The 17,924-nt window shown below is 34.7% G+C and overlaps 1 protein-coding gene across 1 annotated transcript in view; it reads right to left on the reverse strand.

Annotated features, from left to right (window-relative positions):
• MALRD1 (MAM and LDL receptor class A domain containing 1) overlaps nt 1-17,924 on the reverse strand; it is a 759,283-nt gene that overhangs the window by 84,443 nt on the left and 656,916 nt on the right.

Raw genomic sequence — 17,924 nt, forward strand, 5'->3', positions numbered from 1 at the left:
CCTCAGGTGGGGCAGGATGGCTAGAATGGACTGGAGTTAGGTATTTCTCTTTCCCCAGGTCAGCTAAGCTCTGATTAACTAGTTTTCCCTGAGGACAGTCCTTATTAAGAAGAATAGAATGTTTCTGGAGTAAAATAGTTCCCTTTTTCCTGCCTCTGCTGGAAGACTAAGGGATTTTTCTCTGATAGTCAATGTGGGAATCATGTCAAACTCCTGGAGGTAAATCTTAGAATACTATGGGAGTCCCTTATGACACTGTTTTCCTGGAGTTTTCAACTCTCAGCTATGTCCATATTGAGCCTCTAGCAATTTGTCAATTACAGATCAGGTTCTCCTCTCCCAGCATTGATTTCTGCAGTGGTTTCTGCTTTTGAGTCTCTGCTCTGCTAAGCCTAGACTTCCTGTATTTGCCTGACTCTCCAATATTGGGAGAAGCAGATTCCCTTTCACCCTACCTTCTCTTGTTAGTCCAAGAAGAGTTGTGAATTGTTCAGTCATTTTAGCATTCTGCTTTTTGTTATGATCTCATCCATCTCAGATTTTTAATTTAATTTAGATTCCAAATGTTTGTTCTGTAGTTGTTGAGTTCAGTGTTCTATGGATATCATTCGGGTCAATTTGGTTGATAGTGTTGTTCAAATAATCTTTATACTAATTTCGTTTACTTTTTATCATTTACTGTGTGATGGTGTTTAAAATCTTCAACTGTGATTATGAATTTATCTTTCACTTCAGCCACTGTTTGGTTAGTGGGTTCTGAAGTTCCGTTGTTATTTGTTTATTTTTATTTTTTTAAAGATTTACTTATTTATTCAGAGAAAGAGAGAGAGAGAGAGAGAGGCAGAAACACAGGCTGAGGGAGAAACAGGCTCCATGCAGGAAGACATATTTATGTCTTTAGAATTAGTAGACAGAATATAATTGAGTCTTGCTTTTTTATCCAATCTGAGAATCTTCCGAGTGTTTACACATGGAACAGTGGATATAGATATCTATCTTTATCTATCTATATAATTTCCCATTCATTCTTTCTTTTCTTGCTTTTTTGTTTTTGATTTTTGTAATGCTTCATTCCTACTTTTGGATTTTTTGATAGTCCATTTTAGTTCTTTTGAGTTCTTTAGTTATACCTTTTTTTAATTGTTTTAGTAATTGCCTTAGGGGTACAAATAATGCATCCTTAACTTAGCAATTTCTACTTAGAGATTTCACACTTCTATCTTTCTGCTTAACTTCCTATTCCCCACCTTGCAAATGTAATAAACTTTTATCAGTATAATTCCATTTATCCATTTTACCTGATCCTTTTGCTACTGTTATTTCTCTCACTTTACATTTTTTATTTCCTACCTTCCAGTCTCTTTTGCTCTAAAAATTCAGTTGTCCTTTAAGGAAAAAATGAAAAAAATTGTCTTTTTTATTTCCTACTTATTTGCCATACCTGATCCTCTTACTTTTCCCTTATTTTTCTGTCCCATTTCTCTTCAGCTGAATATTCTTTTGTGATTCTTATACTGCATGGCTGCTTGTGAAAAATGTTCTGAGTTTTTGTTTATCTGAAAATGAACTGTATTTCACCTCTTTTTTGAATGATATTTTTTACTGACCAGTTTCTTTTTCTTTAATCACTTTAGATTTTGGCTTTTTTTTTTTTTTTTTTTTTCTTCTATTGCTTCTGACAGGAAGTCAGCCTTCATTTGTTTTTTTTTTTGTTTTTTTTTTTGTTTTTTTTTTTTAATTTTTATTGATTTATGATAGGCACACAGTGAGAGAGAGAGAGGCAGAGACACAGGCAGAGGGAGAAGCAGGCTCCATGCACCGGGAGCCCGACGTGGGATTTGATCCTGGGTCTCCAGGATCGCGCCCTGGGCCAAAGGCAGGCACTAAACCGCTGCGCCACCCAGGGATCCCCCAGCCTTCATTTGTATTACAGTTTCTCATAGATAATGATTTTTTTTTTCTGAAGCAACTTTTAAGATTGTTTATCTTTAAATTTGGTTTTCAACACTTTTACTATGATGTGTCTAGATGTGGCTTTCTTCATATTTATCTTACTCGGGATTTGCTAGGTTACTTGAATCTGTAAATTGATAGTTTTCACTAAATTTGGTAATTGTGTTGGTCTTATGTCCTTAAATATTTTTATAGACAATTTCCATTCTTTTCATCTGAAATTATTATAAATATGTGATATAATAGGTCACATTACCTAGTAAGTCCCTAAGGCTCTGCTCATTTTCTTTGTTATATTTCTTTCTCCACGTTTTTCAGGTAGGATAATTTCTATCCTCAATGAAATTTTTTCTGCCACTTATAATCTTCTCTTAATCCTATTCAGGGAATTTTTCATTCCAATTATTGGAAATTTAAGTTCTAGATTTTTCATTTTTTTCTTTTTTATAGTTTCCATTTCTCTGAGATGCCAAGTCTTTTTTACAAATTAACCCCAGATTTTCCTTTAATTTCCTGAACATATTTATAATAGTTGCATTGTAGTCTTTGTTAAATGCAATAACTGGAGTATTTAGAAAATAGTTTCTATTGAGTATTTTTTTCTTTGACTGTGGGCTATTGTTTTCTTCATCTCTGCATATTGGATGATTGTTGATGATATATTGTAGAGACCTTGGTCATCTTCCTTTGAAGAGTGTTGATTTTTTTTTTTTTCCTAGAAGACAGCTCAATTATTGTTTGATTACTTTGAACTTGTGAAGTCTTGGTTCTAAGCTGTGTTGAAGCTGATTTGTTCCCCCAAAGAGTTTCCCAAGCTCCTCTAACTTGTCATGTCTCTACCTTCAAAATTTCTCCTTGACCTATTTGTTAAGGTGTGGTAGACTTTGTTAAAATGGTACAGATTAGGCTTTATTTTGGTCCTTATGTGGTCTTTAATCCTAAAATGAGGTTTTTATCTCACATCTGATTTTATGTGTTTCAGATGAATGCCAGTGGTGTTAATAGGTGTTAACAAGGTCTTTGTGGACAGCCCCGGTGGCTTAGTAGTTTAGTGCCACCTTCAGCCCAGGGCGTGATCCTGGAGACCTGGGATTGAGTCCCACATCAGGGTCCCTGCATGGAGCCTGCTTCTCCCTCTGCCTGTGTCTCTGCCTCTCTCTCTCTCTCTCTCTCAATCTCTCTCTTTCTGTCTCTAATAAATAAACAAATTCTTAAATAAAAAAAAAAAAAAAACAAGGTCTTTGTACTATGGCTGAATTGGACTTCCAACACTGCCCCCAACACTACTTGACTGATCTCCAGAATTTCTCTTCCATTTTTGATCCCATAACAGATGTTTTCTGGTAATCATTGAACAGTTTTGCATTGTGCATGTAAAGTACAACCTTCAGAGATTTCTGGGTCTTACCTCTTCACAGTTTTTTCTTAAGTGGTGCCCTACTTTGCAAATGCTAGTAGCTTCAAATGCCCTAAACATCATGTTCTGCTTAGACACCTCCTTTTTCTGTGCCACAGTTGGGAAATTATGTCCAGGCAGAGAGTATATGAAATCAGAGGCTTACCTCATAAATTTATTTACTTTAATGGATTGCAGACTTGTGCTACCTGTTAACCTAGTGTTGGAAAAATATTAGCATCATAATTTTTGCCCAGTTTTATTATTGTTTACAATAAGATGGCTAGTTTGGTATCAGTTCATACAGAATAGCTGAAAGTAAAGGTCTTAATATTTAATATTGTTGATTAAAATATTCCATGTAGTCTCTTTCCTGCCAGTCTTTTTGATATATTAGATGTCTACATTCCAGGCTAAATCTTCCTTGCTTAACCAGTTAAATTTAGATTACTATATATCCTGATGTGATATAGTAGGGAATATATATTTTGGTCTTTGTCCTCAGTTCATGACACAGAGTTTCTAAAACTCTTGGAAATTCCTGAGTAATAGAGGTGAAAAGGATTATCTTTTTGTATTCATAACCAGACCCTTGCAACCATAACTGAGCTTATGCTAATGAATTGACTCTAGGTAGGCTCCTAGATAGCTTCTGCCTAAAAATCGTTGCCCAAGAAGCCCTTCATGGAACTTTCAGCCCTATCCTTGGACCTGAGAGAACATGAGAAGGGCTCCAGATTGAGTTCAAACACCAATGGCCAATGATTTAATCAATTGTGCCTGTGTAATAAAAATTTGATTAAAAACAAACAAAACAGGGGGATCCCTGGGTGGCTTAGTGGTTTGGCGCCTGCCTTTGGCCGAGGGCGCAATCCTGGAGTCCTGGAATCGAGTCCCGGGTTGGGCTCCCAGCATGGAGCCTGCTTCTCCCTCCTCCTGTGTCTCTGCGTCTCTCTCCCTCTCTCTCTCTATAATAAATAAATAAATAAATAAATAAATAAATAAATAAATAAATATTTGAAAACAAAACAAAAACACTGAGGTTTAAATGATGAGGTTTCGAGAACTACTGAGTTGATGAACACATTCAGGTGCTGCAGGGTGCCATGCCAAGAGAAAGCATGAAAAGTTCTGTGCCTTTCTCCCATACCTTGTTCAATGCATATATTCCATTTGGTTGTTCCTGAGCTGTATCATTAATAATATATGGGTTATAGTAAGCAAACTGCTCTCCAGAGTTCTGTGAGCTATTCTAGATAATTACTGAAAATGAAGAGGGGGTTGTGGGAAGCCCCAATTTATAGCTGGTTGGTAAGAATTATGAGAGGCCCAGTACTTGTGCTTGTTGCCTGAAGTGGGGACCATCTTGTGGGACTGTGCCCTTTAACTTGTGGGATCTGATGCTAATTCTAGGTAGTGTTAGAACTGAACTAAATTGTTAGACACCCTGTTGGTGTCTGGAAAGTTAGAAAATTGGTTGGTGTGAGAAATATACCCACACAGTTGGTGTCATAAGTGTTTTGAGTAAAAACAGTTCAGACCTGGTTTATTTGAGACAGTCTTGTCTTGGCTAATTTATCCAGCCCAAGTATGCCCCCCTTTGATATTCAAACATGTTCCATTAGGAGAATAAATTATATCGTCACTTTTACTTAGCTATATAACTCTGCTCGGGTGCAGTTAATCCATAGTTGTGACTTTTTAATGTAAAATTCATTGCCATGTATGCCCAAGAAGACTGGACATGTGAAACCTCTCTAGGTTAGTTTTATTCAAACAGACATATAAAATTGGTATACTAAGGAGTATACAAAACATTATAGAAATGCTGTACCTAACTTTGGAGCATCAATTATACCTAAAGAGTTTTGAAAAACATTATAATATAATATACATTATATATTATATTAATTATAATAATATATATTATATATATATGAGAAAGAGAAACATATAATATGGTATTCACTGCAATTCTTGCTAACTTTTTAGATAAAGCAGCAGGCTATCAGGAAATGCCATACTTGGAATGAGCTGCTTCAAGCTGCACCCCTTAACTTCTCAAGGGATATGCATTTGTTTCTTTCTGTTACTACTGCTCTTTGGATGGAAAAAAAAGTTTCAGGATACTTACTTCTAGGTCATTTGAGGGCATTTTTCAAATCTTATCCAGCTTAAAAAATTTCCCCCTGTGCCTTTCCTGTTTGCCCATTCACCTCCATACATCTTTCATCACTCAATGCTTGGGACAGCTGTTATAACTTTTCTGTTAAAGACTACATATATATCCAACACATTTTATATTTTCCACAAAGCATTGCATACTCCTGTCCCTTATACTCCTGAATCAGAAAGAGTAAAAGGCTATCCATAGGTTATCTCATTCAACACAGAAAATAACTTTATGAAAAAATGTATTATTATGTGCTTTATTTTTTTTTAAAGCACATGTGCCAAACTCTGCCCTGAATGCCAGGGATATTGACATAAACATGTACTCAGCCCTGTAATTGTGAAACTGACAGAGGAAGCTTTAAAACCTACTTTAAACCTAAAATATTTTATGTTCTGCAAATATTTTGGGTCATTGGTTAACCAAAAGTTGGAAATAATGTAACAGATGAGACACTGGAATGAGTTCCCTTATTAATAATCCCAGCCAGCGGCTACATGCCAGCACTCTCTCTATCTAATGAACTGCTGAAAAAGGAAATACTAACCTTTGAATGTGTCTCAGAGAAAATAAAAGAAAAAACAGTGTCATGTTTTAGAAAGGAAAAGTGGGGGAAAACTTCATCCACATTCAACATAGCAAAATTTTGCTTTTCCTTATTTACATGAACTATAAAACTTGCATTTAGTCAACAAAGGAAACACAAATAAAGGAAAACCAGACTTTGTTTTTGTAGGAAAAAAGATATGCTGTTGTTTAGCATACTGTTTGGGAGTTAAGAAAATAATTTGATTCCTACCTATTTCTTATACGCTGATTTCAGAAATCATTGTCCAAGATTTTATGAGATCAATGAAACCACTAAACATGATAGAAATGATGAAAATTACTTGATAATGTCCTTATATAATGAATTAATATATAGTCCATTCCAAGTTCTAATCTGTACCAGAGAACTGACTGTATACTGCTACCAAAAACATAGCTAATATTTACAGGATCTGTACTTACCCAAATAGACAGTAAGTAGTTTTATGAACTATTGGTTTTCTACATATGCAGCAAAAGGCTAATTATGAGGTTGGTGGTTAAGAGAGTATTATTTATAGTCAAGCAGATTTCATTTATATTCCAATTTTGCTACTTGTTAGCTCCATGACTTTGAGAAACCTAATAAAATGTTTGATCCTCCGGTCCATCATCTGAGGACACCCTTGTGGAGTTTTTTTTTCTTAAATGAGACCGTGCTATCTGATTTACAGTATTAAAAAAATGATCATCATATTAGGTGAATACTGTCCATTAACAACAACTGTTTTGGTCTTGTCATGGGATCTTGTCATGAAGTAAGATCTTGGAAAATGCTAATTTTTAAGATCTTATAGCTTAGAATCTGAAGCTATCTTACATGTAAGCATAATATCATACAGGTATTATTTACAAAAGTATGAATGACCCCCCCCTCGTCACTGCACATGGCCCAAATGAATGAACTGCTTCCTTTTATCTGTCTCTGAAACCCACAAGCAGACTTCACTGTCTCTGTCAAATCAATAACAAGAGGGCTTCGTTAGCAGACAGGTATCTAAAATGAGCTCAGGAAGATACTATCAAACAGGATCTCTGGTTTCCATACCTAGGGGCCCTATAACCTTACAAAGCACTACCTTTAGTCTTTTTCACTCCTTTAAATCAGGGAGTGATTGGAGGGGAAGTATTCGGTCAGGGATCTGGCCAAACACAGAGGACACAGATAAATTTGGCTTATTGAAGAGTTTATTAAAGGGAATTTTTATAAAAGTGAAGGCAAAGCTTAGGCAAAGCAACAGGAAATGGTGCAGTATACCAGGACAAGTGCCCATGGGATGTTGAAGGAGCAAAAAGAGCTCTTTCCTGAGCTCAAAAATATAATTGTGGCAGGAAGGGCTCCCATTCAGAAGCAATGTCTCAGAAGAGTAGTCAGTCTGCAAGAGCCCAGAAGGGACTGGGCCAGGGAAAACACTCCTTATAACCCTTGGTCTCTACCAGTGTATCCCACTGGCTGAATTCATAAAAGCCATAGGGCAAGGGATGCGGTTCACAAAGGTCAGCATCCCAGGCACAGAGTATGGAAAAAGAGGGTGGAGAATACATTGAGGGGGATGGAATATGTGCTTCAAGGTGGGGGACAGAATATGCATATTTCTAATGTTGACACTACATAATAATAAATAACCCTCTTTTTGGAGCCAATGTTAACACTTTCATTTGCATAAGTCTAAGACTATTCCCTAAAGATGATTAAAAACACTTTCTCTCATGAGTTTCCTCTAACCTCATAATCCATACCCTTTAAAAGTAATACCTAGATGCCAGAAACCTTGAATTCCTTGACTTCATGCTCTCAAACTTGAGGCACCTAACATGGGATTTCAAATTTTAAGACTCATATCTTTAAAGAATGTTATCTAAATTGAACTTCAGAATTTCTACGTAGTTTATATTTTTGTTGTTGTTGTTCTTAGATCTTTCTAAATTATTCAGAGTATCATGCCTTAAAAATAAGCTTGTCCAGTTGGATTAGATGTTTATTAATTAATCATTAATAATTAATTTATTACTAATTATTATTATTAATGTGTATTAATTTTTCGGATTTCCCCTTCCATTCTGTTCAGTTTCTAGCTTGTTTTTGTTTATTTTTTTCTTTTTATCTTTCTCTTTTATGACAAATTGGAAGTAACAGTGTAAGAGGGTCAACTAAGCAGGTAGGTTGAGTTTTAATAAAGAAACTCACTATTATTTGTTGCTTAGGTTGGCATTTCATAAATATTTTGTGTATCTCTAAGTGGATTTCAAAAGCAGGAGAACATTCTGCCAAACCTGAAAATCATGGAGTCCCTTGATATATACCCTTATATATACCCTTATAGCAGAATGATAAGATTAACCACTAAGACAATTCAAGAGATTTCCTGGAACAATCTGTTATCTTGTTTCCACAATGAACCAAGACAATATAGGGAGACACATAAACAAACCAAAAAAAAAAAAAAAGGTTTGCTTGACACCTTAAAAACAAAGCAAAGTTTTTATAAAGTTAGTATATGGTTAAACTCAAAATATATCATTTGAAGATTTAAAAAATATGCCTTAAATGATCAAGATCAATTTTCATTTTGAGGGAAAGTACTCATTAATCTTTATTTCATTCAAAGATAATCTCTAATTCTGACCATTATAAGCTCATTTGTTATTACTCGAAATAGGACAGGTTTTAGATGTATGGACTGTAACACAATTTGGGTCATTTAACATCTATCAGTATTGAATTTACAGTTTAACTTTGAGAAAGCCAGGTCTAGTGACTAGTAAATATCTTGTAAAGTACACTTGTAATAAAACTTAGACTGCTTGTGACAGGCATTAAAAATCAACTAATGAGCTTGCATAAGAAAGGTAAATCCACACCAGATTGTAAGTAGAGGAACAAGCTGCAAAATTCATTCTCTCCTAACAAAAGCTTTCCACTCTAGGAATATAGCAGATGGCTTCTAAGATTCCTTGAAAGTCTGAGTGTTCCATTCTTTGTTTACTGGATCCTATAATCTATAATGGAGAACTAGAGCACCAAAAACAAAAATCCTAAGCAAAGCCTAATATTGTAATGGGAAAAATAATTTCTTCAGTAAGAAAACAAAACAAAATTATTAATATGTCTCAAAGTGATATCTTTGCTTATAAGAACCACACTTTTATAAAGTATTATATTTCCCTTTTTTTGCATTTTAGAATAAACCTTTTCCTCTTTCATATAGTTTTTTTCTGATGATAAAAGGGTAATGTATGTATACATATAATTATTGTTTGACACCTTGATATGTATAGTTTATTTATAATATTTTCAGTGTTATTCATTATTTCCTTTAACCATTTTATCTAATAATAAAATTTTGAATATTCTAAATGTTACTATGCATTATAGTTTATCAGATTCATCATACTATGTATGCTATCATATAAAAACATAATCCACCATTACAGAAACTATACTAAATATATCTTTGGGAGAACCAGGAAGCAGTTAACAAAATGACAATAAATATGCAGCTATCAGTAATTACTTTAAAAGTAAATGGACTAAAAGACCCAGTCAAAAGGTATAGAGTGGCTAAATGGAAAATAAAAAAAAAAAAAACAAGACCCATCTATATGCTGCCTACAAGGGACTCACTTCAGATCTAAAGACACACACAGATTGAAAGTGAAGGGATGGAAAAAGATATTCCACTTAAATGGAAACAAAAAGAAAACTGGAGTAGTAATACTCATATAAAACAAAATAAGAGTTTAAAACAAAGACTATGACAAAAGACAAGCCTATCACATAAAGAGGTCAATGGAATTTTCTCCAAGATGGATCACATGTTAGGCCACAATACAAGTTTCAATAAATTCAAAAAGACTGAAATCATATCAAGCATTTTTTCCAACCATAGGGTATGAAACGAGAAATCAATTTCAAGAAAACTGGAAAAATACAAACATGTGGAGACTAAAGAATATGCTATGAAACAACCAATAAGTCAACAAATTAAAGAAAAAATACCTTGAGACAAATGAAAATGGAAACACAACTTTTTAAAATTTATGAGATACAGCAAACAGTTTTAAGAGGGACTCTGATACTGATTCAGGCCATTTCAAGAAACAAGAAAATGCCCAAGAATCTAAATTTATAACTAAAACAAGAAAAAAGAGAGAGAGAGAGAGAGAGAGAAGAGGGAAAATAAAGCCTGAAGTTAGTAGAAGGAAGGGGATGATACAGATCAGAGTAGAAATAGAGACAAAAAAATAGGAAAGATCAATGAAAGTAAAAGATGGAGGTTATTTTTTTAAAGATAAATTCAATAAACCTCTAGCCAGATTTACAAAAGTGTGCCCAATACATAAAATTAGAAGTGAAAGAGAAGTTACTACTGACACTACATAAATATAAAGGAAGAAGCTACCAAAAACAATTACACACAAATTGGAAAACCTAGAAGAAGTGAATAAATTTCTAGAAACAGTCTTTCAAGACTGAGTCATAAAAAAAAAAAAAAAACAACATTTACAAGTGATTAAACTCAATCAGTAATTTAAAAACTCCCAAAAGTGATACCTGGGTGGCTCAGCAGTTGAACCTCTGGCTTCACCTCAGGGTGTGATCCCGGGATTCAGGATCCAGTTCCATATCAGGGATCCTTACAGGAAGCCTGCTTCTCCCTCTGCCTGTGTCTCTGCCCTCCCCTCCCCACTCTGTCTCTCATGAATAAATAAATAAAATCTTAAAAAAATAAATAAAAATAAATTAACTCTCCAAAAACAAAAGTCCAGAATCAGATGGTTCCATAGGTGAATACTACTAAACATTTAAAGAAGTGTTAGTACCTATTCTGCTCAACTTATTTCCAAAAAGCGAAGAATGAACACTTCCAAACTCATTTTTTAGGCCAGCATTACCCTGATACCAAAACCAGATAGTTACCACACACAAAAAGAAAATTACAGGCCAGTATTCCTTATGAACATAGTTGCAAAAATCCTCAACAAAATATTAGCAAACCAAAATTCAATAATACATTAAAAGAATCATACACCATGATCAAGTGGTATTTATTTCACTGATTCAAGGATTGTTCAACATCAGCAAATCAGGGGTGCCGTCTAAGTGCCTCAGTCACTTAAGTGTCTGACTCTTGATCTCAGTTCAAATCCTGATCTCAGGGTAGGATTTAAGCCCTGCATTGGGCTCCACACTGGGTGTGTAGCCTACTTTAAAACAAAATAAAATACAACATCTGCAAATCAATCAACACGATATACTCCATTAGCAAAATGAAGGATAAAAATTATATGATCTTAATCTATGCAGAAGAAAGTAATTAGCAAAATTCAACATCTATTTAAGGTTTAAAAAAAAAAAAACAAAAAAACAAAAAAAACCACTTGGGCAGCCTGGGTGGCTCAGCAGTTTAGCGCCGCCTTCAGCCCAGGTCATGATCCTGGAGATGCGGGATCGAGTCCCACATCGGGCTCCCTGCATGGAGCCTGCTTCTCCCTCTGCCTGTGTCTCTGCCTCTCTCTCTCTCTCTCTCTCTCTCTCTGTGTTTCTCATAAATAAATATTAAAAAAAAGACTCTCAACAAAGTGGGTATAGAAGGAATATACCTTAACATAACAGAGGCTATATAAGACAAATCCACATCTAACATCCTATTCAATGTTGAAAAACTGAGAATTTGTTCTCTAAGATCAGTAATAAGACAAGGATGCCTATCCTCATCTCATTCAATACAGTACTGGAAGTCCTAGCCTAGCAATTAGGCAAGCAAAAGAAATAAAAAGCATCCAGATAAGAAAAGTAAAACTGCCACTATTTAGAAATATGATACTATATATAGAAAACTCTAAGGACTTAAAAAAGAAATGAATAAAATAAAACACTAATGACTCCATCAAAATATTTCTAAAACTAATAAATGAATTCAGTATAGTTTGTAGGATACGAATCAACATACAGAAATCAGTTGTATTTCTATGCACTTAATGCAATAGCAAAACAAATTAAGAACACTAGGGGCACCTGGGTGGCTCAGTCAGTTAAACATCTGCCTTCAGCTCAGGTCATGATCCCAGGGTCTTAGGATGGAGTCTCACATCAGGCTCTCTGCTCAGTGGGGAGCCTGCTTCTCCCTCTCTCTCTGCCTGCCATTCTGCTTACTGGTGCTCTCTTTCTCTGTCAAGTAAATAAATAAAATCTTTTTTTTTTTTTAAAGGAACAAAACAACTCAACTTACAGTTACAGTTGCACAAAAAAAGAATAAAATACCTAGGAATAGCCTTAACAAGGAGGTAAAAGACCTATACTTTGCTTATTATGAAACACTGATGAAAAAATTGAAGATAAGAAGGATAAATGAAAAGATATACTGTGCTCATGGATTGGAAGAATTCATATTGTTAAAATATCCACACTACCCAAAGCAATCTACAGATTCAATGTAATCCTCATCAAAATATCAGTGGGGTTTTCACAGAATTAGAACAAAGAATTCTAAAATTTGTATGGAACCCAAAGACCCTGAATGACCAAACAATCTTGAGAACAAGCAATAATGCTGGAGTTATCACAGTCTCAGATTTCAAATTATATTACATAGCTATAGTGATCAAAACAGTATGGTAGTGGCACAGATATCAATGCATCACTGATCAGTGGAACAGAACAGAGAGCCCAGAAATTAACTAATAAATGTGTAGTAATCTATGAAAAAGGAGCCACAAATATACAATGGGAAAAGTCTCTTCAATAAATGCTGCTGGGGAAACTGGACAGCTACATGCAAAATTATGAAATTATTTTCATTACCCCTACTTTATACCATATCCAAAAATATATTCAAAATGTATTACAGATTTGACTGTAAGACCTGAAACACAGAACTCCTAGAAGAAAACAGAGGCAATAAGCTGATTGACACCAGTCTTAGCAATATTTTGAGGGGCTGGTCTCCTCAGGCAAGGGCAATGATAGCAAAAATGAACAAATGGGATTATATCATACTAAAATGTTTCTGTACAGTGAAGTAAACCATCAACAAAATGAAAAGGCAATTTACCAAATGGGAGAAGATATTTGCAAATCATACATTTGATGATGGTTTAATATCTTAAATATATGGAATTTACACAATATAATATAAAAATCACTAAACAACCTTACCAAAAAATGGGCAGAGGACTTGTACAGACATTTTTCCAAAGACGATATACAGTATCAACAGACACATGAAAAGATGCTCAATATTGCTAATTACCAGGGAAATGCAAATCAAAACCACAATAAGATATCACCTGATCCCTGTTAAATTGCTTTTTATCAAAAAGACAAAAAAAAAAAGTATTGTTGAATATATGGGGAAAAAAGCAACCCCTGTGCACTATTGGTAGGAATGAAATTGGTGCAGGTACTGTGGAAAATATATAGAAGTTCCTCAAAAAATTAAAAATAAAAATGCCATATGATCCAGCAATTCCATTTCTGGGTATTTATCCAAAGGAAATAAAAACAACAAATTCGAAGTGATATATATACTACCTTATGGTCATTGCAACATTATTTACAACAGCCAAGATATTTGCTAAGAAGCAACCTGAGTGTTCACTGACAGATAATGGATGAAGATGTGGTATATATTTATGTGAGTATGAGCATACACACACACACACACACACACACACACACACAGAGGAATATTACTCAGCCATAAAACAGAAATGAAATCTTGCCATATGTGACAATATGAATGTACCTAGAGGGTATTACACTAAGTAAAATGAGTCAGACAAACAGAAATACCATGTGATATCACTCATATGTAGAATCTAAAAATCAAAACAAATGAACAAACAGAACAGAAGCAGACTCACAGAATGGGATACGGATTGATGGTTACCAGAGTGGGGAGGGTTTGGGGACCAAACCAAATAGGTGAAGGTGATTAAGAGGTACAAATTTCCAGCTATAAAATAAATAAAGCATCGGATATACTGTATAGCATAAGGAATATAGCCAATAATACTGTAACAACTTAGTATGGTGACAGAAGGTAACTGACTTATGATGGGTATCAATTTGTAATGTATAAAAATATTGAATCACTGTGATACACATCTGAAACTAACAAGATATTGTATGTCAGTTATATTTCAATATAAACTTTGGATGTTTAAGTCTTATAAATTCATGATAAACATACCTTGGGGTATTTAAACCTGAGAATTTTAGCCTTTTTCTCTTATGTAAGCCTAAAGTTTTTCTTCCTTTGAAACCATTAGTAAATGCTAATGTACAAGATAAATTACAGATGGCACTAAGATGATAATAGAATGAGTTGAAAGCAATTCCTAGATGCTTTCTAGTTGGGATATGAAAACTATGTAGCATATTTTAAAGCAAAACTCCATTATTCTGACACTTTCCTTATTAGTCTTTTTTTCTTTTCATTTGGTAAACAAAACAAAAAATTATTATTTAATTTCCACATCTTAGCTGTTTTGCTGTGTAATAGCATGAATGCAGTTATTTCTAAATTGTGTAGAGAGGGGAAAGGAGGAAACTAGATAAGTTCAAGAAATGAAATGAAAGGAACTTTTTAACCACACAGTAACAGTGACCCAGAGAGATTATGAATTAAAATTAGATGCTGCTGGATACCACATTTTCCAAAACAGTCTAGTGCTATGAGACTCCACAAAATAATCTGATACAGAATATGGTCAGAGTAGATAGGAGTATTAATAAAATGTTTAATGCTGAGTTTCAGTTTTTTGAAAGACCTCATAGATATTTATTTATTTATTTATTTATTTATTTATTTATTTATTTATTTAAAAAACTAAAACAGACTTTTTTTTTCCTTCCCTTCTCCTTTTTCAGGATTGGAGACACCCTTGTATACTACAATCTTAGACTTCAGGTAATATTAGCTGAGGAGTAGAACCTAAAGAAGCAGTATCCCCTGATGGGCATCAAGTCAATGGGGAGTCACTGCAACAGGTACGCATTGAGGGGAGGGGAGGTGACTTGAGATAATTTCAAATTATTTTGTGCGGCTCTGCTGTAGAAATAGACTCCGTCTCTATTACCACAATTCCTCCCGGAAAAAAAAAAAAAAGAAAAAGAAAAAAAACCCCACAAAATTCTGATATATTGATACAAAATCACAATTGGCTCTTTAAGACAGTAGCAATTCTGAGGTTTAATTAATGGTGACTCCAAGTACTTCTTGTCTTGAGTTAAAAACATTTAAATGATCTGTATTCTGAAAGTGATATAGTGGTTAACTTCTGGCCAGAGGCATGCACACTGCAAATATGATAAGAGAAAATACTAATGTTCAACTGTTAACATTCACACTCTCTTATTTTAATTCCCTCTGCCAATGAAATAATTTGTATATGTCATTTCTCACACTGATTTTATGTGGAAAGGCTAGAAATGTATGCTGATTTCTATATCAAAGGAATGGATCACTGAAATGTTATGGAGGGTCAAACTCTGATTTTGAGTGGTTATCTTATTTCTATTGATTGACTGCTAATTGTATATTTCCCAAATTATATAACAATTTATTTTACCTTATTTATTTATGAGAAATACAGAGAGAGGGGCAGAGAAGTAGGCAGAGGGAGAAGCAGACTCCCTGCGAGGAGCCTGCTGGAGGACCCAGTCCCAGAACCCCAGGATCACAACCTGAGCCAAAGGCAGACACTCAACCACTGAGCTACCCAGGAGTCCCAATGTACCATTTAAGCTAGGGAAAAGTTACTTTAAAGCATATGGGATCCTCTTTGGGTAGTGGGCAGAGAGTTGTTTCGAAGGATTCTTGTGGGAATCAGAGATGTGCCTGTTGAATTTGAATTACTTCATTTCAGCCATTTTCCTAATCAAGAGCATTTAAAGATGGCTATATCCTTCCATGGTTCTACAGAAAAATAATTACATAAGTTCCATCCACCTATGTACAACTGAACCCTACTAGGTGATACAGTGGATGCTTTTTCTGAAATAAAAGCAGTCTCAAGACTAAGAGTTTTTTTCTTTGCTATACTTTTTTTTTTCCTTTTGAGTAGAAAAATGTTAAATGTTTTTGACACTATATTTGTTTCTGTATTTGAACTTCTGGACCATTCCTCACTTCTATTTCCTAACTTTTACTTTCTGTTTAGTCGTATGCCTGTAGAGCTCTGAGCTATTTTTTTCTTTTCTTTCTTTTCTCTTTTCTTTTCTTTCTTTCCTTAGATAACACAAAGCTTAAGAATTTCATTTTCATGAGACTTCAATAAAACAACAACAGCAACAACTAGCATTCCTGTTACTCTAGTCACCCACATGACAAAAAGGAAGTTAAACTGTTTGCTGACATGTCTCTTATGGTTTAAGTCTGGGCTTCCTTCACAAGGAGTCTTGCCAAATACTCAGCTTCCACAGACAATCTTTTGTGGGAGGTGACCTCATTGGAACCTAAGAGCAAAGGGTAAAAAAAAAAAATGCCATAATAATTGCAAATAAACCTTACTCTGGTGAAGGATTGCTTGGTTCACATTCCTAAAGTGGCTAGAAATACACTTCCTGGAGAGTTTAATAGAATAGTAGGTCTCCTTTCTTAAAACAACTCCTCTTGCAGACATTCAAGTTCTGGCTTACAGTGCCTCTATCTTCCAAGTTATTAGAAAGGGTTTAGGATAATCTTTGATTCTTCCTTCTTCTCCACCATCCTTTACTCATATTCATTAATTATTAAGTTCTAACATCTCTTTTCCAAAATTAATCTTCTGCTATTCTCTTACTACAATATCATTTTACTTTTAGACTAGTGGTGTGCCTGTAAGTTTTATGATTAATCAAGCTCTCTAAACATTCTTTCCAGTTTCTCTTCACTCTGTTTATCTTGTGCCTTTAATGCATTTGACTTGCTTTCATAATCCATAGAGAGAAACCAATAAGGAAAAAAGAAGTTGGCCATTGGCACACGATCTTATTCATTGCCTTGTCTAAATGCTTACCTTATCTCCTTTGGCATTCCTTTTGTTGACCATTAAGGACGAAAACTTTTGCCTTCTTTCCTGAATTCTTTATCTGTCATGTGGTGCTGTCTTTCTAGTACCAAGTGGTTCCTTTCTGGGAAAATGATCTTAAACTTGTTTTGGAGACTGCATTTATACAAGCATACTGGTACTATGACATAACCCCTGGTGCCCACCCCATTATGGGGCTGGTACATCTATTAATTCATGTGTTATTTTTGTAAAAGGAATGGGATGTTAACCTTCCTAAATGGAATTATGACCATATGATTAATGTGGTTATAAACTCAACAACTCCTCTTTGACTCTGATTCTGGAACCAGGTAGGCCCATAGCCAGTTTTGTCACTCAAAAAGTGGCAAGCTGCTGAACCTCTCTGTGACTAAGTTACTTCATCTGATAACAACTGATAAGTTGTTTGCAAATATTTCACTTTAAATTTTTGCCTTTGTGTTTAGAAGTAAAATTGGTCTCTCTTTGTTCTATTGGTGTATCAACATTATCCTGTTTCATAAAATGAGTAGGATAGTTTTTCCACTTCCTTTCATATCTCTGAGTAATTAGTATAAAATAGGGATTATTGTTCTATGAAGATTTACTAAATTTCATTTTAAAAAATCATGTTGGGGCAGCCTGGGTGGCTCAGTGGTTTAGTGCTGCCTTCAGCCCAGGGCCTGATCCTGGAGACCCAGGATCAAGTCCCACGTTGGGCTCCCTGCATGGAGCTTGCTTCTCCCTCTGCCTATCTCTCTCTCTCTCTCTCTCTCTGTGTGTGTGTGTGTCTCTCTC

The sequence above is a fragment of the Canis aureus genome, chromosome 5 (genome assembly GCF_053574225.1).
Source record: "Canis aureus isolate CA01 chromosome 5, VMU_Caureus_v.1.0, whole genome shotgun sequence".
In the NCBI taxonomy this organism is placed as follows: Eukaryota; Metazoa; Chordata; class Mammalia; order Carnivora; family Canidae; genus Canis; species Canis aureus.